This window comes from Heloderma suspectum, chromosome 1 (genome assembly GCF_057233095.1).
Source record: "Heloderma suspectum isolate Gila_16-S chromosome 1, 16-S_ref, whole genome shotgun sequence".
Classification (NCBI taxonomy): domain Eukaryota; kingdom Metazoa; phylum Chordata; class Lepidosauria; order Squamata; family Helodermatidae; genus Heloderma; species Heloderma suspectum.
In genome coordinates this window covers 267,902,296-267,928,581 of record NC_139458.1, presented here as the reverse complement: position 1 = coordinate 267,928,581, position 26,286 = coordinate 267,902,296, and positions in this window count along the sequence as shown.

The following is a 26,286-nucleotide window of genomic DNA, read 5'->3' as shown; positions in this document are numbered from 1 at the left end:
CTCACTGGGTGACTTTGGGCCAGTCACAGACTCTCAGCCCAACCCACCTCACAGGGTTGTTGTTGTGAGGATAAAATGGAGGAGGAGGATTGTGTAAGCTGCCTTGGGTTCCTTAAGGAGGAAAAAAGGCAGGATATAAATGTAATAAATAAATAAATCGAGCAAAGGGCTGGATGCGCCTGATCTTGTCTGATCTCAGAAGCTAAGCAGGATCAGCCCTGGTTAGTTCTTGGATGGGAGACCGCCTGAGAATCAGGCTTCCTGCACTGAGCAGGGGGTTGGACTTGATAGTCTTCTGGGCCCCTTCCAACTCTATGAATCTATGAAGTCTAAATATCTGTCTCCTCAAAAACCTTGGCCAGTTCTAATTTTGGTTAGAATTTGTGACACATAGAACTCCCTGTTATTGCTGATTAGCAAAACACCCATCCTCATGATAATTGGAGTGTGCGGAGAGTGTGAAGAGAAGATTTAGGTGTTTCAGAGATCTCTGGGAGCTGTAACATTTCTGTGCACCTTCTACACAGAGAAAGATTGCGCTCCTGTGCTAAATCCCTGGCAGTGAAGGCTGAGTCTAGGGATGGCAGGCAGGTAACACTTTACTCTCCAGCCCCTCCACACAACATGAATCTCAGCCACTACATTTTATAGAAAGAAGTCACTTGGGCACTTCACTGGGATGGGGGCTAAAACTGTTGTCTGCCCCTGATTATACTAGCCATTTAGAATCAAGTCTTCTCTTATCTATATAGCCCCATTTTGAATTATTTGGAACTTCTGATGCTGGCGAATACCAAGTCAAATCATTTAGCTAAGTGCTGTCTACACTGTGGCAACAGGACTCCAGGTTTCCAGACAGGAGTCTTTCCAGACCCTACCTGGAGATGCCAGGGATTAAACCTAGGGATGTCATGAGCATCCGGTTTGGGGCTCGAGCTTAGCAGGTTCCCACCAGGTCAGCCTCCCGGACAGCAGTCTGTAGACTCCAGTGCTTGCCTGACTTGGCATGTGCCAAGTCGGGCAAACACGGCGGTCCCTGCTGTTCCACTGAGCTGCCATTTTGTGGAAAATGGTGGCTCGTCCTTTCCCATACATTGCAATTCTGCTCAAATGGTGGCTGTAAAGAGGCCAATTTACACAAAATTACAGGCTTAAATGGTCTAATTTTGCACAAAATGCAAAATCCTTGGTGGAGGATTGGGAAGCCGCATGCCACTCACTGTGTGCCCAAAGACTGCACATTGACTTGGTGCATGCTGTGAACAGGGTCAGGCAGCTGGCAGGGGTCTGGTGCACGGTGTGGTTTGGGATGAGTTTGCCCTTCCCTAATTGAACCTGTGTCTTTCTGTGTGCAAAACACCTGCTTTACCATTTCATCCTCCCTTATAGAGGTCCGTCAATAATATTCTTCTATTTCTTGGTCACACACTAGAGTTTGACTGAATGGAAGTTGGAGGGAATGCTTGGAGATGGCTTACATCTAGAGATGGTAGCTTTCGCTATGCAGTTCTTTACACAGAACTCTTGCACTTTCTTACTGCAAACACATCTTCTTCCTTAGGTGTGACTAACTCTATTACCTAACAAGATGAGATGCATTTCTCTACTCATTCTTGACTTGCCTATTGGTGTGAAGGAGGTGAGAAGGCTTTGTCTCTCAACATGGGTATATGAACAACTGAAGAGCAAGTGTGAAGAAATTAAGCGTGCTTACATCTCACTGAAACTAGCTTTATGCAGGTTCTCTTTGTAGTTGAATGTGGCATAACCTGGCTTCTACATATGGTTCTACTGAGGTGAAATTCAGCTCCTCGATTCTAATGTTAAGTAAAGCAATTTCCAGGGGAGAATCAATGTGTTTGTTTACATACCAACAGGTCTGGGAAAATGATTGCCCATGATTTAATGATATTCAGCAGTGTTGCTACAGCATGCCACTAATGGCTATTATATAGGGATGCTTGAGGAATCCTCACAGCACAAAATTCCTTTCAGATTTTATTAGCCTGCATGATGTCGAATGATCAGTGGATCAGATAGTTTCCCACCCCACCCCCACACATGTTTATGCACTGCTTCAAATCAGAAGATGCAGTTTTCTAATATCAGTGGTCAAACTGAAGATACATATAACAGCATAACAACAATAAATGTAATTATTTGTGCATATTATATGTTCATGGATATGCAATGAAGGTATATTTATATCACTTGGGTTAGACAGGCAACAAATGGATTAAAACCACAGAGAAAGCAGATGCTTTGCCTTGCCAGACAGGAAGGAACAGAAATGAGAGAGGCAGGCAATACGTTATTCAAGGGAGTTAAAGCTGATGCCAAAAGAGGGGGTAGGAGGAGAGAAATAAGTTAGGTAGGCAAACGGGATGTCAAATTTGGGGAAGAAACCAGAATGCAAAAACATGTAAATATGCACATATAAAGAAATTGGTAAGGTTCACACTTACCAAATTCACACTTCAGGAACCTAAACATGAACCAGAACATTTCGCCTTCAAAATCCATTCAGAAAATTTGTGATGCAATTCTACCCCCCCACCCCAAGATAACAAACAAACTTATACAAAAATGGTATATATTTGAAAAAAAAATTACACAAAAATGCTTAACTCATGGGGGAAAAACACTAGAAAAATGTGTACATTTGAAAAAGTGCACACAAAAATGCATACATTTGAAAAAATGTGTTAAAAATCCTTATTTTAAAAAAAATGTGAGAAAATGCATACAAATTTTTGTATGTACTAACAAATAGCAGTCTGATGTGGAATCAGGATAGAATGAACTTAACAATGGAAAAATTAGAATCTGAGTGAAATCAAGTTCGACAGATTTGCCATCCTGAGTGTTAATTATAGTACAAGGTTTAATAAATGCTGTATGTATAACTACATCTTATTATATGCCATTTCATGAGTGTATATATGGAGAGTGTGTAAAAACCTACATTATAGAAAAGGAACAGAATTTGACTTGGAAGCTGCAAAACCTAGACAGAATGGAAAAATGGAGATCTGTCCATCCCTAATTATGGTATATGTAGCACCACACAACTTGTTGTCCTGTAGGGAAAGTGTCCCTGGATTTGACGCAAGAAGTACTATTGTGAGTTATTTTAATGCTAGGGATGTCAGAGAAATCCACAACAGATTCAAATGAGTTCAGAATTCTATTAATCTGACCAGCAGATTCCACAGAGGATGGGCTTTTTCTGAGTCATGCAGACTTACAGACCTATTTTTCACTTTGGGGGGAATTTGCGCCAATGCATACTTGTGTTAATGCATACTTGCACATTAATTAATGTGAATTAGTGCTAAGTCACATTAACGGATTTGCACAAGTGCACATTGGCACTAATTTGAGTTAGTGCCGCAAATAGAGCAAAATTCTGGTAAAAAAATGATTCTATCAATGAGGTGATGATGAAATGAAACGCATCTGACAATCCGCAAAACACAGATGGAACGGGTTTAACGAAATCCATGAGATCTATGAAATTTCTCCTACATCCCTACAAAAGAAACCAGCAGTATGTTCCTTGTTCTCCATGGTCAAATGTGGTAAAAAATGTGAGTTTGGGGACTATAATGTTAAGCAGGTAGCAGTAGGGATGGCAGAGAATTCTGCCACGGATTCCAGTGAGGCCGGATTCTAAAGAATCTGGAATTCTGTATTCGCCCCGGAATCCGTGGCGAAACGGCATCCTGCCCTCCCGTCCCCCCCCATGGAATCCCCTGGGATGGAACTTACCTGGGGCGGATGCAGTGGATTCAGCGGTGGTGGCAGCGGTTCTGGTGGCGGCTGTGGCGGTGGCGGCTGGTCTCCTGGCCAGCCGCAGCCGGGCTGCTGCGGCCGCCATTGCCATCCTTGCAGTTGTGATAGGCTACGTAAGAATTTACGTAGCCTATCACGGCTAACCCCCCCCCCCAAACCCAGCGTACGCAAATGGCGGCTACAGCAGCCGCCATTTGCGTCCCCTATTTTTCGCCGTTCTAGCCTACGTAAATATTTACGTAGGCAATTACGGCGAAAAAAAGGGAACCGCAAATAGCGCCCACTACACTATTTGCGGTTCCCTTTTTTTCCGCTATAATTGCCTACGTAAATATTTATATAGGCTAGAACGGCGAAAAATAGGGAACGCAAATGGTGGCTGCTGGAGCCACCACCATTTGTGTATGCTGTTTTTGAGGGGGGGCATGCCGTGAGAGGCTACATAAATTCTTACGTAGCCTATTACGGCAGCCTGGAAGGAGCAAATGGCGGCTACGGCAGCCACCATTTGCGTCCGCAGCAGCCCGTCTGCAGTTGGAAGTCTGGCTGCGGACGGCCTTGGCCGGCTGCTCTGTGGAGCCGCCGCGGAGCAGAGCCAGCTGGGCAGGATTCCAGGGGGGAGGACCAGATCACCTCCCATCCCATCGAGGATTCTGGAGGGAGGGATGGAGCACCTCCCCCCCCCAGCGGATGCCCTGAGCAGAACCAGGTAAGGGATTCGTACATCCCTAGGTAGCAACTTCATTGACATACTGACTGAGAACTGTCTTCTGAGGACCAACATCTGGGTTTTCAGGGTGCATCTTAGTGGAGAGAATAGGGCTACAATCCTAAACTAACTTACTTGAGAGGTGGTGGACTTACTTCTGAGTAGCCATGTATAGGATTGCGCTGTGAATTACCTTCCCGTTCCATGCATATTATTTGTAATCTCAGCAGTAATGTGCTACTGGTGATGATTAAAGTCCAAAAAGTGCGACTCTGTTCAAATCATGCAGAAAGACCCAGCTTTAGCATTAAAGGCAAGTTGGCTGGCTTCAGTGTCTTGACTTTAAAAATTGGTTTTAAGCTCTAAACGCATGACAAAAATGGCCCTTATTTTACTGCCATGTCACTCTTCCTAGTTTCCAGATAAAATTAGCTCCTGTTGATTGAAATGGCTTATCAGACAAGTGCCTAATCTTATCTGAATTTCACAAATGGTTCAAATGGTAGCTTGCAACTTTGATTGCTGGGAGAGCAGCCCTAATCAGATGCCTTGCCATACAACGGTGGTTGATTCGGCTTCCTTGCTCTGAAAGATCAAAGCCCTTTCTTTCCCTCTATCTGCAGGGCAGCTCATTAGGCAGAGGTTGTCAGGGTTATAATCATGCAACAGTTTTGCTTCTGGGTTAGAACACTATTCCTTTCTTATCCATCTGTGAGGTCCAAAGTGAGAAGAACAAAGTAGGTATTGGTGACATGTGATGCATTATAGGGCTGGAAGCCACCCTGCTTGGCCACGGACATAATCTCATTTCTTCAAGCTAGTTTTGTGATCATCTCCTAATTAGAACCAATGTGAATGCAAGAAAACCTATTAAATTAGACAATGTCAAATATGATGAATGATGTGTGTTTATGTTATTAGGGACAGGTCTGTGTTTGGTTTTGCTTTTGACAGTGTGGTGATCCCCATCACATCTGCAAAACTACACAAACTGGGATGTGAACAATGCATTCTGAAGCCTCCCTAGCTTTTTTGTTTTGTTTTGTTTTGTGTAGGATATTGTTTGTACAGATAGCAGTTTTGTATATCTCTGAATCAGGTGTCACTATACTGTTTGTCTTATTGAGATTTTGAAGTGCAAATGGTTGTTGTGAAAGTGAAGCCTGTGAATTGTTTCTCCAATGATGAAAATCAACATTTATAAATTTTAAATAAAAAAGCAGATGTTTGAATAAACTGTGACAGCCTATTATGCTTTCAGAGCTCAGGAGCCCAGGCTTTAGTATAGAAAAGTCAAAGTTCAACTCCCCAAACCTGGTTTTTTTTTTTTTCCTATTTAAAATGTGTTTGCAATATTTGCAGTCATCTCCTTGGACAACTGCAATGGACAATTTAGTACTGGGGAAAACATTTTGTTCAGGGCGTTTTAGCTCTAACGTTTTTGTTTTGTTTTGTTGGCAGGAAAGTCAGAGTGCTTTCTTTACCCTCACAGTAAATTAGATAATCTCAGAATAAACTGTGGCTGTACATGGTTTGCTTGAACAATATTTGAAAAGTACGTATCTTAATGTATCTTCCTGCCATCTCAAAAGTATTTTGTTTCAAAGATAGCATGTTTCATGTGACACAAAATCCAGGTATTGCTAAAATAAAAGGGAATGTGGCAGGCAGCTGAAGTGTCTGCCAACAAAACAGCCACCCACTTGGGAATGGATCACAACCAATGGCTGAATACTGAGTTTCTTCTGTTAATTCTACGTGACTGTTCCTTTTGTGTTTCGGTCAAATAATAATTTAGTGCATTGTTAATTCACCTGTCTGTTAATTCATGCTTCCTTTTTATGATTTAAATGGGGAATCTTCTGTGATAATAATTTGAGTAAAAACTAAATAATATGTTTCTGCTAGGTCTGTTTTGGATGGGAATTTAACTCAGGGATGGTCAACCTTGTGCCACATGCAGCAGCGAATCTGTCAATTTTGTTTTCTTTCGCTTTCTCATTTATTCCAATCTTAAGTTGGGTTCATTCTGAACAGAATGAACATATATATATTTGTATGAGAATATATATATATATATGTATATGTATATATGTATGTATGTATGTGTATGTATGTATGAGAATTTGTATGCAACTTTGTGTGCATTTTTCCAAGTACATGCATTTCGTATGCAATGTCGCCTAACGGACAGGCCTTCCGGAAGCAACTTTCCTAATGTAATGCATTTGCAATGTTCTTTTCACTGATCTATACATTTTTGTGTGCATGCATTGTCTGCAAGATTCAAAGAAGTGTACATTCTGAAGAAGAACTGGAATGTCAGTTTGCATATTGGTTCACGAGTGAAAAATTAGGTAAGTTCACCTCTGAATGTGAACTGAACAAATTTGTCCCCCATCCTTACATGCGGCCCTCAGCCAAATTTCAAAAATCTTCTGTCAGTTCAGACCTCTGGCAAGAGTGATCTGTCTCTCCCCTAAAAGCTTGCTGATCAGGGTGGAGGAAGAGGGGTGGTGGCGCTGGTGGCAGAAATAGCAAAGGGTGCCCCTTTCACTTTTGATCTGGCCCAGCCCGCCACTGAATTCAGTCCTGCCCACTGTTCTCATGTGCCCCCTAACAGACGACCTCCATGGAAATATGGCCTCAACAGAAAAGATTCCCCACGTTAGATTTTAACCCATTAGGATTTCTCGTTCTTTCTTATTGCGATGATCTCCATTGTGCATGCAAAACTCCCACCAACTGATGTGATAAAATGCATTCTAAGCCTCTCTTTGGCTTTAGAATATCCATGGCACAGATAATGATTATCTATCACCGTATCAAGTGCTGCCTGCACGGTCTCCCTTATCTGAATTGGAAGTACAAATGATTGTAAATTATAACTGTCTAAAGATTTAGTATTTGAATGTGTGCCCTAAATACACATTGCACAATGTAAATGTACTGGAAGATTGAACAGAACAGACTGCCTGTTAATAGCAGTCTTTTCCTCTTGCATAACTCTCTTATATCTGTCAACTGGTTTAAAAAATTGATAAGGATCAACCTGACTTGAGCTGCAATCCTATGCACATATGATGGGAAGTAACTCCCATCATATACAGAGGGCTTCACTGCCTAGTGAACCTGCTTAAGATTGTGCTCTTGATAGGGGTGTGCAAATCAGCAATGCTCAAGCTCACCAAAGTTCTCCAAAGTCCATATTGATGCTCTTTCCAACTCAACTCCATATCAGATAGTGAGCTTTGTTTTTCTTTTCTTTTTACATGAAATCCAACCCAATTTTCATGCATCAGTTCTGTGCATCTTTGAAATGTGTGCATTCTTCTCCCGTTGACAAAAGTATATTTGTGGGCATTTTTCAAAAGTATGCATTTTTTCATGCATATTTCTCGAATGAGTACGCGTGCTGCCATACACATTAGTTTTGGTCCGCGAATCACGTGGTAAGCGCAGAAATGTATGGACTTCAAGTGCAGATTGCGTCTAAGTCTGTGTTCAGTCTGAAAGCTGCGAACTGGGTACATCCTGATCAAAACCAAAGTGAAATGAATTTCTCATACATCCCTAGCTGTTGATGTCCATTTTTAATGACATAGCCTGTGTCTCTCTTTTCTTGGGTTTGATAGACAATTCACTTTCTAGAGTGCTGCAAAGGAGCTTCCAGAGGGGTAGCCATGGGTCCATTTCAGCAAAATCAAACAGGATAGCACCTTAAAGACTAATCATTCACTGTGTTATGTGCTTTTGTGCAGAAACATGCTTTCATTAATGGGAGAGAAATGCATACTGCTCAGAAATGTGCACAGTTGAGGTGAACAGCAACAACAAAAAAGCACACAATCTGATATGGACATGAGTCAGATCGAGCTTCAAGGTGGAATCCGGAGAACCGCTGTGCACTCCAGTTTTGCTGGTTCACACATCCCTAAGTGGGGCAAAATGGGCATGAAATGTAAGACATTCAGCCTGTGACACTTATATGTAAAGCTTCAATGTATATAGAATAAGCACAATGACCATTCACACCAGCAGTAATTGTGGATCATCACTGTGCTTTCTTGTGCACACTTAAGCGTTTCAGAAATGCATTAATCAATTTAAATATAAGCTTTACATGAATTTGTCACAGATTGCACTTCTTTCATTTCATGGCTATTTGGCCCTGGTGTTTACCCCCCTCTTGGTGCCCCACAGATGTTTTTGGACTACAACTCCCTATAACATTCCTAACCATTGGGCATGCTGGTTGGAGCAGATGGGAGTTTAAGTCCAAAACATCTGGAGGGCACCAGGTTGGGGAAGGCTGCTCTGTGCTCCTGGACACCTGCCAATTAAATCTAACACTTCATGCATCTGATGATATCCATGAAGGCTTGGGCCATGCTAAATCCAATTTGTTTTTCTGGTTTCACAAGACTTTTTGAAAAGAGCTGCTTTTCACCCTCCTAAAATGTATTGACCTTTTTTTCTTCTTGGCATTCAAGAATGCCAAGACGTGAATCTTGTTGGCCTAGGGAAAATGAGACCTGGTACTTAAAGAAAAAGGGTGATCATTTGGGTAATATCGAGCACAACTCATTTCAATTATTTATTTATTTATTTTATTAGCCAGTACTTTTAAAAAGGTGAGTATAGCCAAATGCCCTTTTCTTTCTTTCTTTCTTTCTTTCTTTCTTTCTTTCTTTCTTTATTTTAAAACATCTGAAATGTACAGCCAACTGGCCTGTGTGATTGGCTGACTATTTTAACATTTTATGTTGGAAAAGAAATGTTACCCTAATGAAACGAAACATCCAACAGAATATTCCATTGTCATCTAGATGAAAAAGAGTCCATACTTATTAAAAACAGTACACCACCACCCCCTCAAGCTTAAAATCCCTATCTTGGGCATACATTACAATGCTGACATGATTCCTGTTTAAAGTGTTGCCTTGTTCTCACTTGGCATTTTCAGTTTCTTCAACTGTCAATTTTGCCTTCTGGTTCACCCTAGGATTAGAAGGTGGGTCTTTCAGTCACTCATACATGCCTTCCCGCCTCTCCTCATCAACATTTTGGAGACTCGAAACCAAAATATGCTATTTGGAGAGGAGGCTTCAGAAGAAAACCCACTTTGCCTTGTGGACCACCAGAAATGGTCCAAAAGGGTGGATTCTGCTTAGGCTTCAGTTGTTGTTGTTCAGTCGTGTCCGACTCTTCGTGACCCCATGGACCATAGCACGCCAGGCCTTCCTGTCCTGCGCTCTCTCCCGGAGCGTGCTCAAGTTCATATTCATTGCATCCGTGATGCTATCTAGCCATCTCATCCTCTGCCGTCCCCTTCTCCTTTTGCCTTCAGTCTTTCCCAGCATCAGGGTCTTTTCCAGGGAGTTTTCTCTTCGCATTAGGTGGCCAAAATATTGGAGCTTCAGCTTCATTATCTGTCCTTCCAATGAGCACTCAGGGTTGATTTCCTTTAGGATGGACTGATTTGAATCCAACGCACATCCCTAAAAGCAATGCATGTTCTCTGATGTGCCACAGGTACAATGGTCAGCTAACCACCTACCTGAGATGAGTAAAAGTGGAAATCATAGGCCATGGCACATTGTTAAGAGCTTACGCTTTGCTCTCCCAGATCCTGGGTTTGATTCCTACAGTTCCACATGAAGAAGTCTGTGAGCAAGACTGGAAAAGACTTCTGCTGCAGACCACAAAGAACAGGAGCACTCTTTGCCCAGTTTATGTCTAGTCTCCCACAGAAAACTGCCATATATCTTAAAGCATTCTGCCATTTACTGTATCAAAGCAATCAATATTGGGCTAGGAGCACCTTTGGTCTGTGTCATGAGCTGGCTGCTGGAGACATCAGTTGGTGAAGCCATGCTTTGGGTTTTCCTCAATCAACCCCATCCCCATCCTTCACACAGAAGCATCACTGAAGGGCCCTCGGCTGTCTACTACACATCAGTTCAGGTTCTACTCCAGGCCTGTCTCCCAGCATGCCATGCTTCTCATAGTCATGGGAGCAGTAGGCTGTCTGGCTTGGTTTCAGCAAGCCTTGCCTCTGTTTCTGGCTGTTTTCTTAACTGCTTCTCTGGGCCTTGACTCTTGAGTTATACTCTCTAACTGCTCTTGGAGTCTGCTTCTGCACCCACCCACCATATCTAGGGTGGCCACCCATGAGGAAATGGATCATGAAAGAAGTGGACAAAAGCATTGTCCCCTTTGTATAAGTGATTTGTATAAAATGTGCATATGGTAATTTAAATGTATAGATGCAAGTTTAGAGAAAAAAATGAATTAAATAGAAATACAGTACATCTCACCATGGTACAGAAGACTGTGACCAGGTGACCTGTGTACCTGCCTGTTCAGTCTGCTGTTCAGGTGCTAACTGCTGATGGACAATAGTTCTTAGGCTTTTTATCCTTAAACTGGAATTAGACTGGACAGCCCTTGAAATAGAGGACTGTCCTCTGTAAAAGAGCACACATCGCCACCCAATATTTATCCCTCCTAGAATGGTGTTTGGGTGATATCCACATCCCAGCCCCTGTGACATTGCATCACTTTGCCCTGACTTTCTCCACATCTGGTAGGGCCCATCTGACTGTACAGTTGTCATGGCCAGGCCAGCCAGCTGAGCAGCTCACAACACTCTGATTCAGCATAAGGCAGATCTTTACATTTTGTTGTCTGTGTGTATGTCTCTCTCTCATGCTACTTTCCCATTCAGTAAGTTATAGAGGTCCATGTAACTTCACCGCCTTTCACCCACAAAAGCCTGGCCTGGCAAACAATGCCATTATTGTCTATTTGGTATGTCTCTGATTTATAGCCATATTTTCAGCAAAAGATATTGGGGCCCATCCCTGGCCAAAGGCCTTCAAAGAGCAAAACAGTCTTATTTTCTTGGTTCTTGAAACATTTCAGCCAACATCTGCTTTCCCTCACCGTCACCTTCTACTTTATTCTGCTTCAACCTCTCTTCTCCACAGTGCATCTGCCATGGATTGTGGATCATACGAGCCCTGTGAGGTGTTTCAAGAAAGTGTGGCTTGAAACAGGGAAAGCCCGTTTTTCTTTGTACACTTGGAAACACAGAACATCACACACACAATCATCGAGGTGGGGGAGAGCGATTCCACCTTTCCCTGTGACAGAGTTACCTTAGGGACAGTGCACACATAATGTCAGCTGCAGCACTAGGAACAGTTCATTCTCCACAACACACAGATATTCCTTGGTTCACCTTTGACTATGATGCAATTGAATGTGGTTAATTATGGGGAAGGGGATTACGCCCATTTCTATGAATTAATTTAGATAATACTTTGGGGGCTTTGTGAGGGGTATAAATTCTATAAGGTTAGCCTGTAACAGAAAAGCAACAGCAACAAGTCTTATGGCATCTTAAAGACTAACACATTCATAAGATATAAGCTTTTGCAAGCTAGAGCCAGGACCAGTCTAAGACTCTTGGTTACCTGAGGCGAGGGACAAGATGGTTCCCAGCCATCCATTCTGTGTATAGAAGTTGTCTCAACAGACAGTTGAATTTGACTTCCATACTGATGGAACACCCTCCACCATACTTGAGGGAAGTAGCAAAGTTTAGGGCGTGCAGGGTGGGCTGCATGCCACACACAACTCTGTTTCCACTGTCCTGATAGAGTGGCCTACTTTATAGAGGACAGTCCTCTATTTGAAGGGCTGTCCATTCTATAAATGTAAAATTTCTGGAAATTTTGAATCCATGGAAAATGGTAGTTTATTCCCATTGGGGGGGGGGGGGCGGGAATGGAAAAATAAGCAATCCTTTTTTCTTTTCTTTTTTAGCACTCTTTACAGACCTAAAGTCACATTGTTGCTTTAGACCAGCCTTCCTCAACATGGTACCCTCCAGATATTTTGGACTTCAGCTCCCATCAGCGTGGCCAATGGTCAGGAATGGTTGTAGTCTAGAACACTGGGGAAGGCTGTTTTAGGAACATTGGGCAGAACCCAAGGGGACCCTTGTGCCCCTGCCAATTCTCTTGCAAGCCACCAATTCCCATCTGCAAGTGGTGCCCACCACTTGTGGTACAAAGATTCAGTGCTTCCAGGGGCAACCAGAAATGAGCAAAAACACTAATTTCTGGAATGGGGCAGGTCAGCAGAGCTTGCATAAAGGCATTCTGCCAACCTATCTCAATTGAGGAACGGGCATTTCTACTTGTTTCAGAGCTTCCTCTAGGAAATGCTAGATTTCTGTTGCACAAGTGGGACCCACTGCTTGCACAACAGAATCTGCTGGGTACAAGAGAATTAGTGGGTGTAAGCACCCTGTTGGATTCTGCCCATAAAGTATAATATATAATTTAGTTTACTTATAAAATTATCATTCAAATGAAAAAAAGACCCTTTTAAAAATTAACTCAGTGTGCAACCCCACGGGTTCAACAACTGATAGAGGGCTCTGAGTTCAGAGCCCTCTGCCTATCCTGTACCCTGCTGGCAGGAGCCAGGCAGGGCAAGAGGAGAACAGAGGCATTTATGTATGTATGTAGGTATGTATGTATGTATGTATTTCATTTATATCCCGCCATTTTAACTCTTGCAAGGAACCCAAGGCGGCTTATGTTATCCTCCTCTCCATTTTATCCTCACAACAACAACCCCGTGAGGTAGGTCGAGCTGAGAATCTGTGATGGGCCCAAAGTCACCCAGTGAACTTCCATGGCCGAGTGGGGACTAGAACCCGGATCTCCCGGCTCCCAGTCCAACACTCTCACCACTACACCATACTGGTCTCACCTCCTTCCCCAGTTTAAAATTTAAATTTCACCTTCTTCCCCAGCCCAGTTTAAAATTCAAAAAGCAGCTGGACAGGCCTCTGAGCCCATCTAGCGGACTACTTTTCAGTGAGTGGGGAGGGGAATGGAGGGGCCATAGGATACTGCACAACCTGGACTCTCCCCTCCCCTTCCCCCAGCATGCTGAGCTCCCATTTCTCCCTCTGAGACGTCTCTTATGAGGTCACAGTTGCATCCTTGTAAGAGAAGCTTTGTGTGGAGGCTGGGAGGAGAGGAAGGGGTGGGGAGGGAAGATCAATCATCGGATCTCCTCCTCCATGCTTGTAGCACTGTCTACATTTGTGGAGGAGGCAGCGATCTGCGGCATCCTCTGGCACCATGGACACTGTCTGGGGACTGTAGGATTGGTCTCTTAGTACATTTGTAATTAATTATTGCCTGAATAAATGATACTTTTAAATTTAATATACTAAAACATGATAATTCTATGAGCAAAGCAAGTGATACATAACACATTTTAGGTTCCTATTTTCTGTCTGACTGGAGGGAACTTCAGCAAGTAGTCCCTGAAACTGCTGAATCATCCTAGAAGCCAGAAGATGCAGGAAGAACTGGAGGCAGAGGAAGATTGGTGTAAATCATCTGTTCCTGTTTGTAAGGATGTTTAGGCAAATTCCTAAACCAGTTTCTGTTTGTGCAGTGGGGTTTAGGGAATCTGGTCCAAAGGAAAAGCTATTTATTTAGCTGGGAAAAACCCAGTTTAGGAATGGTAAGCAACTATATTTAATTTAAAACCTTTAAGCAATTTCAGCCTATTATTTTATTCACTTTTGGAAATAATTTATTGCTAATGAACAGCTTATTTTTTGTTCATTTTGAAAGGTTATCTTTAGTGATGGTGTCAATCCCATGCCTACACCATAGGAACCAGGCTACTGAGTTTCTTTTAGGTAGAGAAGGTTTTATTCTAGTGGCAGCAGTTAAAAGGTTTTGTAGCTGAGGCAGCATTCCCTAGTCATGGCTCTAATTGAGAATGTTATTAAAAACTGTGGCAATGAGTTCTATACACCCAAGCCTCAAAATTAATTTAAAAAAGAAATGTAGGTGGGATAACCCACATGCTGTACCGTCACATCTGATGGCAGAGGCGGGATCATAGAATCATAGAATAGGAGGGTTGGAAGGGGCCTACAAGGCCATCGAGTCCAACCCCCTGCTCAATGCAGGAATCCAAGTCAGAGCATCCCTGACAGATGGTTGTCCAGCCTCGTCTTGAACGCCTCCAGTGTGGGAGAGCCCACCACCTCCCTAGGTAATTGGTTCCATTGTTGTATTGCTCTAACAGGAAGTTTTTCCTGATGTTCAGCTGGAATCTGGCTTCCTGTAACTTGAGCCCATTATTCCCTGCCCTGCACTCTGGGATGATCAAGAAGAGATCCTGGCCTTCCTCTCTGTGACAACCTTTCAAGTACTTAAAGAGCGCTATCATATCTCCCCTCAGTCTTCTCTTCTCAAGGCTAAACATGCCCAGTTCTTTCAGTCTCTCTTCATAGGGCTTTGTTTCCAGTCCCCTGATCATCTTTGTTGCCCTCCTCTGAACTCTCTCCAGTTTGTCTGCATCCTTCTTAAAGTGTGGTGCCCAGAACTGGACACAGTACTGCAGATGAGGCCTAACCAGTGCTGAGTAGAGGGGAACTAGTAGTTCTCGGGATTTGGAAGCTATACTTCTATTAATGCAGCCCAAAAGAGCATTTGCCTTTTTTGCAGCCACATCACATTGTTGGCTCATCTTCAGCTTGTGGTTGACAACAATTCCAAGATCCTTCTTGCTTGTAGTGTTGTTGAGCCACATATCCCCCATCTTGTAACTATGCATTTGGTTTCTTTTTCCTAGGTGCAGAACTTGGCATTTATCCCTATTAAATGTCATTCTGTTGTTTTCTGCCCAGCGCTCCAGTCTATCCAGAACAGTTGGACTTTTGTTTCTGTCTTCCAAAGTATTAGCTATCCCGTCCAATTTTGTGTCATCTGCAAATTTGATCAACATTCCCTGCACCTCCTCCTCCAAGTCATTAATAAAAATGTTGAAGAGCACTGGGCCCAGGACTGAGCCCTGCGGTACCCCACTCATTACCTCTCCCCAGTTTGAGAAGGTCCCATTGATAAGCACTCTCTGAGTCCGATTCTGTAGCCAACTGTGGATCCACCGGATCGTTGTTTCATCTAGCCCACTTCGAGCTAGTTTGCTCATCAGGATATCATGGGGCACTTTGTCGAAAGCTTTGCTGAAGTCGAGGTATATGATGTCTACAGCATTCCCACAGTCCACAAGGGAGGTTACTTGATCAAAAAATGAGATCAGATTCATCTGGCAGGACTTGTTTTTGACAAATCCATGTTGGCTTCGAGTAATCACGGCATTATTTTCAAGGTGCTTCCAGATGGATTGCTTTATAATCTGCTTCAGAATTTTCCCAGGGATTGATGTCAGACTGACTGGTCTGTAGTTCCCAGGTTCCTCCTTTTTACCCTTTTTGAAGATAGGGACAACATTAGCCCTCCTCCAGTCATATGGCACTTCCCCCGTCCTCCATGATTTCTCAAAAAGAATAGACAGCGGTTCTGAGAGTTCTTCTGCCAGTTCCTTTATTACTCTAGGATGCAGTTCATCTGGCCCTGGAGATTTGAACTCATTCAAAGTAATTAGGTGTTCCTTGACCATATGCCTGTCGATCTCAAGCTGCAGTCCTGCCCCTTCAGCCTGTACTTCGCCTTTGCCAGAGGGCTCATAGACCCTGTTTTGGGAGAAGACTGAGCCAAAGTAGGAATTGAGCACCTCTGCCTTTTCTTTGTCATCTGTTATCGTTTTGCCATCCGTATTTAATAGCTGAACAACCATTTCTTTCATCTGCCTTTTACTGTGCACGTAGCTGAATAAAGCTTTTTTGTTGTTTTTAGGGATAACCTACAGTGTTTATTTCTTTCACATGTGGGTTTTTATATTAAAACTACATTAATTCACTGCTACAGCATCTAGTCAGAATAAGCCCCGAAGCACAGGGCTCTATAGAACAAAATCCAAACTGTCAAGTATATACATTTTCTTCCATATTATGATATGGTGACTCCACTCATTTTTGGGAAACTGAGCACAACTTGGAGCATCCCTAAATGTCTATAAGTAAAATATACATTAGATCAATAATTTTAATTAGGAATGGAAGAAACAACTACACTGGGAATCTTTCAGAGAGGATTAAAAAAAAAATTCCTCCATGGCTTCATTATTTCCAGAAATGTTTCATCTTAGTCTTTCTATAAAAGTATTCTTATTACATAGTTTTAGAAATCATTTGGGGGGAATGAAGGCCAGGTAACAATATATAAACATCTTGTCTTAAATATTTTATTAATCATTCTAAAAATATATATTTCAAAATTCAAAGCTGCTCATTTTTCCAATTTTTTGAAAACGAAAAATCATCCATGGAAAAAATGGGGGAAATGTGATTTTTTTAACCAAACTTTTCCTGTTTTTTTTTTTTTCTGGGCCTTCACATCTCTAGCTCAGTCCAAGTCCAGTTTAAAGTAGGGATGTACAAATCCCTTACCTTGCCATCCACGGGGGGGTCCGCCGGGGGGGGGGGAGGCGATCCGTTCCACCCCCCCGGAATCCTCGCTGGCCGGCTCTGCTCCATGTTGACTCCACAGAGCCGCTGGCCAGCTCCGAAGCCCCAGTGTTATGGCCGCCATTGCCATATCACTGGCTGGACTGATGTACTGCGGACGCAAATGGCGTCCAGCGTACCGGACGCCATTTGCGCCCCTGCTCTTTGACGTGATAGGCTACATAAATCTTGCTATCGCGTGAAGGAACAGGGACGCAAATATGCCATTTATGTCCCTGTTTTTTCATGCAATAGGCTACGTAAAGATTTACATAGCTTATCACGTCAAAGAGCAGGGATGCAAATGGCTTAGCGGACGCCATTTGCATCCACAGTCCATCAGTTCAGCCAGCGATACAGCAATGGCAGCCATATCACTGGGGCTTCAGAGCCGGCAGCAGGCAGGATCCAGCCAGTGAGGGACTTCACGGGGGAGGCGGAGGTAGGAGATCCGATCCTCCACGGACTTCGGGTGGTGGTGGTGGTGGATTCAATAGAATCTGGCCTCATTGGGGTCCATGGAGGATTTCTCTGACATCCCTAGTTTAAAGAGAGAGAGAAAAAAAACATAAGAAGAGAGAGCTGGGGCCTGGAAGGCACACAAGCAGGCATACAAGTCACCTGGTCACAATCTCCCCCACTATGGTGAAATGTATTGTGTTTCCATGTAAATTATAATAATTGCTTCCAAATCTGTATCTATACATATAAATTAACATACACACATTCCTTTCAAATCTGTGTCTTCTTTAGTCTTTTATCTTGGTGATGCATTTCCTCTTTCTTGGCAATGTGTACATGGTTGCCTATGCCCTGCGGCAGCTCTCTCAATCTCCGTAGTGGTAGGGCTGGTCTTGACTGGCATCCACTTCATGAACGCATCCAGTGCAGTGGGTACAAAAGCTTATGCCACAATCAATCTGTTGATCTTTAAGGTGCCACAAAAAGCCTTTGTTGTTTTCTTCAGGAGAAAAGGCTCTTGCTTCGCTGAGTGGTGCTTTGAATAATACAGATGGTATGAATATCATTTATAAGTTGCTTTTCAACATCAGAAGTTGAGTATATCCCTTTAGAGATATCATGTAACCAAAAGGCAGAATTAAAAAAGGATGACAAAAATCTGGCAGTCAACTGCCATATGCCATTGTTTTAATTGTAAGGGATACAGAGTTTCTTTTTGTTGTTGTTGTTGTTCCAGACATGAACTTGTTCTAACAAGCATTAAAAAAAAAACCAGCTTGAAAAATAAATGACATTACAGAAATTCTTTGGCACTGAAGAATCCATGTGACCTAGGCTCCATATAGCTCTCCTGATTTCCCTGAGTAACACAAACTGATTGCATGAGATGGAAATAAGGCAATGAACTCACAGGAGATGCATTGATAAAACCACCAGTCTGATTTTGTTCAAAGGAAGTTGATCGCTGAAGACCTGACACAAGCCTGTTGACATCAATGGAAAATGAAATCACCAGGAACTTTTGCCTAGACGTCAGCTCAGCATCAGGCATCAGAACACAAAACATTATTTTCTGGGCCAGTCTCTACTATCATCATAATTGAGACACATTGGGAGGTGGGTTGGAGAGAGAAAATAATGACCTTTGGATCCATGCACAATAATTGTTCTCACTGCGATTGCAGATCACGAGGAAGTAAGTTCATGCTATACGTGTTGGACTAACTTCTGTTGGTGGAACAAAGATTCAGGCTGGCTTAGCCAATGAAAAGTCAGTAGAGTCTCAGGAGGAAAACTTGCCTCTCCTGGCAGAGAAAACTTAAAGCCATCATCAGCCTTCGATTCACGAACTGTGGCTTTGTTACAGCACCGTCTGGGATCACAGATGCACACAGTCGTGGCTGGTGAGATGTGAGGGTGGGTAAGAGGCTGAAATAGGGTAGCTGCTGATGCATCGCCCCAAAAAGAGGAAATAGATGATCCAAAAAGAGGACAAAAGAGGACACCAGTTTGCATAACATTTGCATAAGCTAAGTCATATGTATACACGCAAACTTAGAAATAATGTATACAATTTCAATAGAAATACATCTCGGTACGGTGGGGAAGACTGTGGCCAGGTGATGTGTGTGGCCTGCTACTCTGCCTGCTGTCCAGCTGCTGATGGGCAAGTTCAAGGCACCTCCCTGCTCTTGCTTCTGAATGATGGTTCTTGATCTTTAAAGCAGACTTGTCCCTTCAAGCAGAGCAGAAGTGTTGAAGCTCTTTCAACCCGCAGGCCAAATTTAATTTCAGAAATTAAATTTTCTCAGGGTCACAATCCAGTGGCGGGTGAGGGCGAGGCCAAAGCCAAAAGGGGCAGGGCCAAAAATCCCCAAATACCAGCATCCTTTAGCTTAAAGCTCTTACTGACGGTAACTAAGCCTTAGGAGAGGCATGTCAACCTTTTTTTTGGGGGGGGGGTGATATGCAAAAGCCGGGAAACTACCAAATGAAGGTATCCTCTGTTTCATGGGCTGTCCTGTCCAAGTCTAGGTTAAAGATAAAGGACCTTGAGGCAGCACTGTAGGGCCTTGAAGTTCCCATCAACAATTAGCACCTGAACAGCAGACTAAGCTAGGTATGTACGGACTGTGTAAAATCCGCTCCATCTGTGTTTCGCAGACTGTCAGTTGCCTTTTGTTCCATCATTGGCCCATAGATGGATGTGAATATTTTTTTTATCATGTGGAAAAATACATAAATAATTACGTAAGTATTTATGTAGGTATTTACATAATTTACCTTAGTACGTAACAGTTAGAGTATTGTTCCCTATTCCATTCAATGTTTCCAATGTTGCATATTTTTCTACAAATTTATATGCGTGAATTTCAGGGAAGTAAAAAAAACATCCAAAAGTCCATGGACTCCGCAAGGCCTGAGGGGTCACTCTGACTGCAGCAGATTCTGCAGGTCAGATTCTCAGAAATCTGAGCTCTTTTTAGTCCGCCTTGAATTTCTCCAGCATCCCTAGACTAAGCAGACCCACAGGTCACCTGGGCTAGATCTACACTAGTGCTTTTTATTGGTATTTGCAGTTCACTGATAACTGTTGGGGCACGTGACACATTCTGTATACTGCTTTTCTAGCATTATTTCCCACTTTTTATTTTGTATTATCCAAAATACCGCAACAGATGATATTGTGTGTGCTGCGAGGTATAAATGCGCAAGAGGGATAAAGCGTCACCATGATGGGATCGTAGAGATACGACACGAGGTGTAGATCTGACCCTGGTCAGCCTTCTCCACTAGGGTGAGATGTATTGTATTTCTGTTTAGATTATAGCAATTATTTCTAAATTTGTATCCATACATATAAATGGGCAAATGCAAATGCTATGTAAATTTGTGTCCTCTTTTGTCCTCATTTTTGTTGATGCATTTCCTCTTTTTTGGTGATTCATAAGTGGTTGATTTGAAGAAGCGAAACAGCATATTTAGATTCCTGTGGTGTGGTGGGGATGTAAAGCGCTGCAGCATGGGTGAAGGAGTTGTGACCAAAACCATCAGGCAGAAGCAGAGTTAATTACTCTATTCCCCTACCAGTTTTCTACTCCAAATTTTGCCTTCCTAAACTTGCTTCACTCTAGAACAAAGGGGGTGGACCTGTGTGGACCTCTTGATGTTGTTGAACTCCAACTCTCAGCAGGCCCAGCCAGCACAGGTAATGGTAAGAGATTATGGCAGTTGTGGTCCAACAACATCTAGAGGGCCACAGGTTCCCCACCCCTGCCCCACTGATGTTGGAGCTTCAATATTAATGCTATGTCAATTCCCCCCCCCCCTTTTGTCCATTCACATTCAATTTCAAAAATAAATTCAAAGGAAAGAAAAATTTGGAGACATTCTCATGGGATGGGTTCAGGTTTCTTGTGCTTATGTTACTGACCAGGTGGCCAAGGAGTGCGCACAAGTCTTTCATTGTACTGTCATCTCTCCGTCTCTGTACTAGGCTCCTCAGCTTGTTGTTGTTTATTCGGTCAGTCGCTTCCGACTCTTCGTGACTTCATGGACCAGCCCATGCCAGAGCTTCCTGTTGGCTGTCGCCACCCCCAGCTCCCCCAAGGTTGAGTCCGTCACCTACAAAATATCATCCATCCATCTTGCCCTTGGTCGGCCCCTCTTCCTTTTGCCTCCCACTTCCATCAGCATCTTCTCCAGGGTGTCCTGTCTTCTCATGATGTGGCCAAAGTACTTCAGTTTTTTGCCTTTAATATCATTCCCTCAAGTGAGCAGTCTGGCTTTAATTCCTGGAGTATGGACCAGTTTGACCTTCTTGCAGTCCAAGGCACTCTCAGAATTTTCCTCCAACACCACAGTTCAAAAGCATCTATCTTCCTTCACTCAGCCTTCTTTATGGTCCAGCTCTCGCAGCCATAGGTTACTACGGGGAATACCATTGCTTTAACTATGCGGACTTTTGTTGTCAGTGTGATGTCTCTGCTCTTCACTATTTTATCAAGATTTGTCATTGCTCTTCTCCCAAGAAGTAAATGTCTTCTGATTTCCTGGCTGCAGTCAGCATCTGCAGTAATCTTTGCGCCTAGAAAGACAAAGTCTGTCACTGCCTCCACGTTTTCTCCCTCTGTTTGCCAGTTATCAATCAAGCTGGTTGCCATAATCTTGTGGTTTTTTTTTTGAGGTTTAACTGCAACCCAGCTTTTGCACTTTCTTCCTCAGCTTACCGCACTTCAATTAAAGCCCAGGAGAAGACATCATGAGGTAATTCCTCCCATAGGGCCCGGCTTTTTCAAATCAGGAAGTTTAGGCAGCCTGGGAGGCCGCAGAGCAATGGAGAGATGTGTAATAGAAAGAAAACACACACACAGCACCCTCGGCTGCCTCACAGTGATTGGGTGAACTCAAAAACACCACAAAAATGCATTTTAGAACACCCTGCAAATGAGGCAGAATAATGGAAGCCTCTTTCAGGGGGAACAAAAAGTTTCAGTACAGATTTAGGCTCAGCACTAGCTCCACCTCTTCCCTGAAGCTGGACGCAACCCCGCCCCCTCACACTTGCATTCTGGTGGATGCAAAATGGGGGGCAAGCTCCCAATGCAGTGCACTGGCAGCACACACACACACACACACACACACTTATGAAAAAAACAAAGAAGCTGTGCTACAATCCCTGTCAATGGTGAGCCCCACCTATGAGAAAGTGTTGGCGAATTTCTCCTCCCCCTGGGAAAAAATGGTGAAATTTCCCCCCACTTCAATTTCTCGGCCCACAAATAGGGTGGAGAATTTCAAGAGGCCATTTTTGCACATCTCTATTTAATATGACTTGCAGTTTGGCCCTTAGTCTGGAATCTCCCTGGGCTTATTCTGCTTAGATATTTCAGGCTTGTTCAGACTCCTTAAGTATATCTGTATTTCCAGTAGCACTTCCTTAACTGTACTCTGTTGATCTACTATGGGAGTAATTAGCAAAGGCTGATCTCTCTCTCTCTGTCTATAGATATATCCACTGTGTGTGCATCACCTATTGTTAAAAATGCAGAAAGAATTTCAGGTCATGATGTAATCCAGTGTAGTATGTCCAAATATTGATTCCATTTGCTATACGAAAGATATCGCTAGAATTCAGCATATTTGGCAAATCCTTTTCTCTGAGTTCCGGGCAATGTTTCAATCACCTGTTGCTATGATACTTTGAAAATATTGTCTGTTTTTAACTGTTCTATCTCTAATTGAATAAACTGTTACTTTGAAATATTGCTGCGGAGGATCGAAAGCTCTTTAAGGCTTGTGTAACTTTTCATCCGACTGGCAGGACAGGTTGATAGAACGGTTTAAGATGAAGGAGCTGAACATTTTTTGGTTCTGTTTTTAGAGTTGTTCTCAGAACTGTTTTTACAGCGGATGGTACTTCCATGCACTGCATTTGCACTGCTCTCCCCCTGCTCCCAGATTTCAGTGGGACCCCCAAACTTCTCTTCCCCCACCCCCAGCCTGCTCACATTACCAGACTCTGGCCCACTTGGCCTGCCCACTGTCCAACCTGCACCCTCCCCTAAATTCTTTCTCCCCAGCCCCACCCACCACTCACTGTCTACCTCACTATGACTGACTGAACATGTTTTCCTGTGTGGGAAACACAGCAGCGGTGCTTTCAAATGGGAGCCAAGCTACCACCCATTTCTCCAACCCATGATGGCTACCTACCAGGTTAGGTTGCCCCAAATGCAATGCCTGACAATCGGACATTCCAGTTGGGGTGATCTAACATGGTGGGCAACCACCATGAGTCAGACCTGACTACCAGCTTTCAAAATCAGCACCTCTGCCACCCACTCAGAAAAACTTGCCAAGGGTGGCACGGTGTGCGTGTGAGGGGAGTGGCTGTTGCATGAGGCATGGAAATGTGTCTGTGGGATTGCCAGGGTTGGGGATGGGCCCTTTTGACCCCCTGGCAGCTACCCACCTATACTGACTCCTGCTGTTGGCCCTGTCAGGCACAGTTATCTAAGAGGTGATGCTATCACATCATATCCTAACCCACTTCAAAGACTCTTAGGGTGCAATCCTATATACACATTCATGTGGGAGTGAGTCCCATTGAACTTAATGGGACTTACTTCTGAATAGTTGTGCACAGGGTTACCCTGGAAGCTGCTTATTCATTAATTAGTTTGGGTTAATTCATCAATTAAATTTACATACATTTGTACATGAGAAAAACTAATACTCTACAGGGAAAAGCATGCTTTCCTTGTTTTTATATAGAATCATAGATTGGTAGGGTTGGAAGGGGCCTACAAGGCCATCGAGTCCAACCCCCTGCTCAATGCAGGAATCCAAGTCAGAGCATCCCTGACAGATGGCTGTCCAGCCTCGTCTTGAATGCCTCCAGTGTGGGAGACCCCACTGCCTCCCTAGGTAATTGCTTCCATTGACATATTGCTGTAACACTCAGGAAATTTTTCCTGATGTTCAGCCAGAATCTTGCTTCCATATGATCCATGCCCACATCACAGCACATATCATTTTAGTAGAGGTATTCCCATTCTCTCCCACATAGGAAGGGATGCCTCTTTGAAGATTGGGCTTGCCATCAAGTCTCCTGACTGATTAATTGAGCCACCCTTTTAGTTGACCAGTGGGCTTTAAATTAGTTAACTGGACTTATCAATCAAATTAAAATTGCAGTCTTAATTTTCACAGCCACATCTTTTGACTGCTACTTGTGGAGACAGCAAAATGGCACAGGTTATTTTGCCTGAATGTTATGGGGAGAAGGGAGAAAACATAACATGAGGCTGTTGTTTTCAATGGCAGTCCCATGACTAGCACCGCATCTGTTTCAACTCTGAATTATGGTAATGAGTTGCTCTACAACCCGACACAATATGCATAACTCCCTCTCATTTCAGTGGGATGTATCACAGCATTCAGGATTGCACGTTGAATATCACAGTTCAGTTAGCAATAAGGGGAGTTAGCTGTGATTCGGAGGGGCATGGTGGATGCTTAAGCCTGACACACACCCAAATATTTGCTGAGAGTTCATCCCTCAGGGCTGTATTCCATGTTAGTCCTACTTAGAGTAGACCCATTGAAATGAATGGGACTGAAACTAGGCTCACTTTGGATACAACCTTCAGGGCAAAACTGCATGTCATATTAAATAATATGTAGCACGCAGCAGCCTCTCTACTTCTTTCTTTACTCATAGGTAAGCATGTGAGCCACAATCCAGATTAGATGGGAAGGCTCAAAATCCCCCACTCCCCTCCAAATATTCACCCATCCTGCACTGGCATTTTAAAAATAAAACCATTGGCACCAATGGGCATTTAGTTGCAGGCCCCCTGAATCTCGGAGCTGGCCCTTACCACACAGATCATCTCCAATGTGAACTGAAAAATCAAGCATGTGGTTCATCAGAGTCTTCCTTCTCCCCTCTTACTGAGGGTAAAGAATTATGTGATCTTGGCCTCTGCATGCTGCATGATGGGTGGGGCTGGGTGGGGAATCTTTTTGGGCCCAAAACTGGATTGCCACCCAGGAAATCTCCCAGGGCCACGTGCCAGCATTAGGCATGGTTACCCACTTGCTCACATTTACGTAGCCTATCACGGCAAAGAGCAGGGACGCAAATGGCATCTGCTATGCCGGACGCCATTTGTTTCCGCAGACGGGCAGCGGACAGCAGCGGATGACCTGGACCCAGCCAGCAGCAGGTAGGATCTGGCCGGTGCGAACTTCGCGGGGTGGCAGAGGTGAGTGGTGAGTTCTGCCACGGACTCCGCTCAGTGGAGTCTGTGGTGGAATTCTCTGCCATCCCTAATTCTTCTCCCAATGATTAAAGACTGTTTGTGCTAGGGATGTCAGAGAATTTCTCCACGAATCTCGGGGAGGCTGAATGCCAGCGCATTCGGCCCCCCGAAATTGGTGGAGAAACGGTCTGCGCCCCCCAGGACGGGACTTACCTTGTGCGAATGTCCCTGGAGGCAGCGGCTCCAGCGGCGGTTTGGCGGCGGTTTGGCAGCTGCGGCGGCTGCTGCGGCTGCGGCGGCCGGTCTTCCAACCAGCTGCCACCACCTCCATTTCCAAGTTAAAAAAAAAAAACGTGATAGGCTACGTAAAGATTTACGTAGCCTATCATGGCTAGATTTTTAAAAAACACCGTGATAGGCTATGTAAATGTTTACATAGCCTATCATGGCTGACTTTGGGGGGAAAAAAAAAGCGCGTATGAAATGGCGGCGCCCATGGGCGCCGCCATTTGCGTTCCTTATTTTGGCATGTGTAGTCTACGTAAACATTTACGTAGACTACGGCGAAAATAAGGGGAACGCTATTTGCGTTTCCCTTATTTTCGCCATAGTCTACGTAAATGTTTACGTAGACTACATGTGCCAAAATAAGGAACGCAAATGGCGGTGCCCATGGGCGCCGCCATTTGTGTACGCGCTTTTTTATTTTCTCTCCCAAGTCAGCCGTGATAGGCTATGTAAACATTTACGTAGTCTATCATGGCTGACTGCAGGGACGCAAACGGCGGCGGCTATGGCTGCCGCCATTTGCATCCCGGCAGGAGAGGAGGTTTCGCGGCCAGAGGGACGGGGCGCCTACCCCCCGGCCAGAATTTCGGGGGGAGGGACGGAGCACCTCCCCCACCCACAAATCAAGCTTCCGGATCAGGTAAGTGACTTTCGTACATCCCTAGCTTTGTGCACATTTTTCAAATGTACACATGCTGTCAAATACATTTGTTTGGTCTGCGACTCACAATGCAAGCTTGGGAATGTACAGACTTTAACCGCACTTTTGGTTTGGGCAGTGTGAATTGGCCATTGGGTAACTCCTG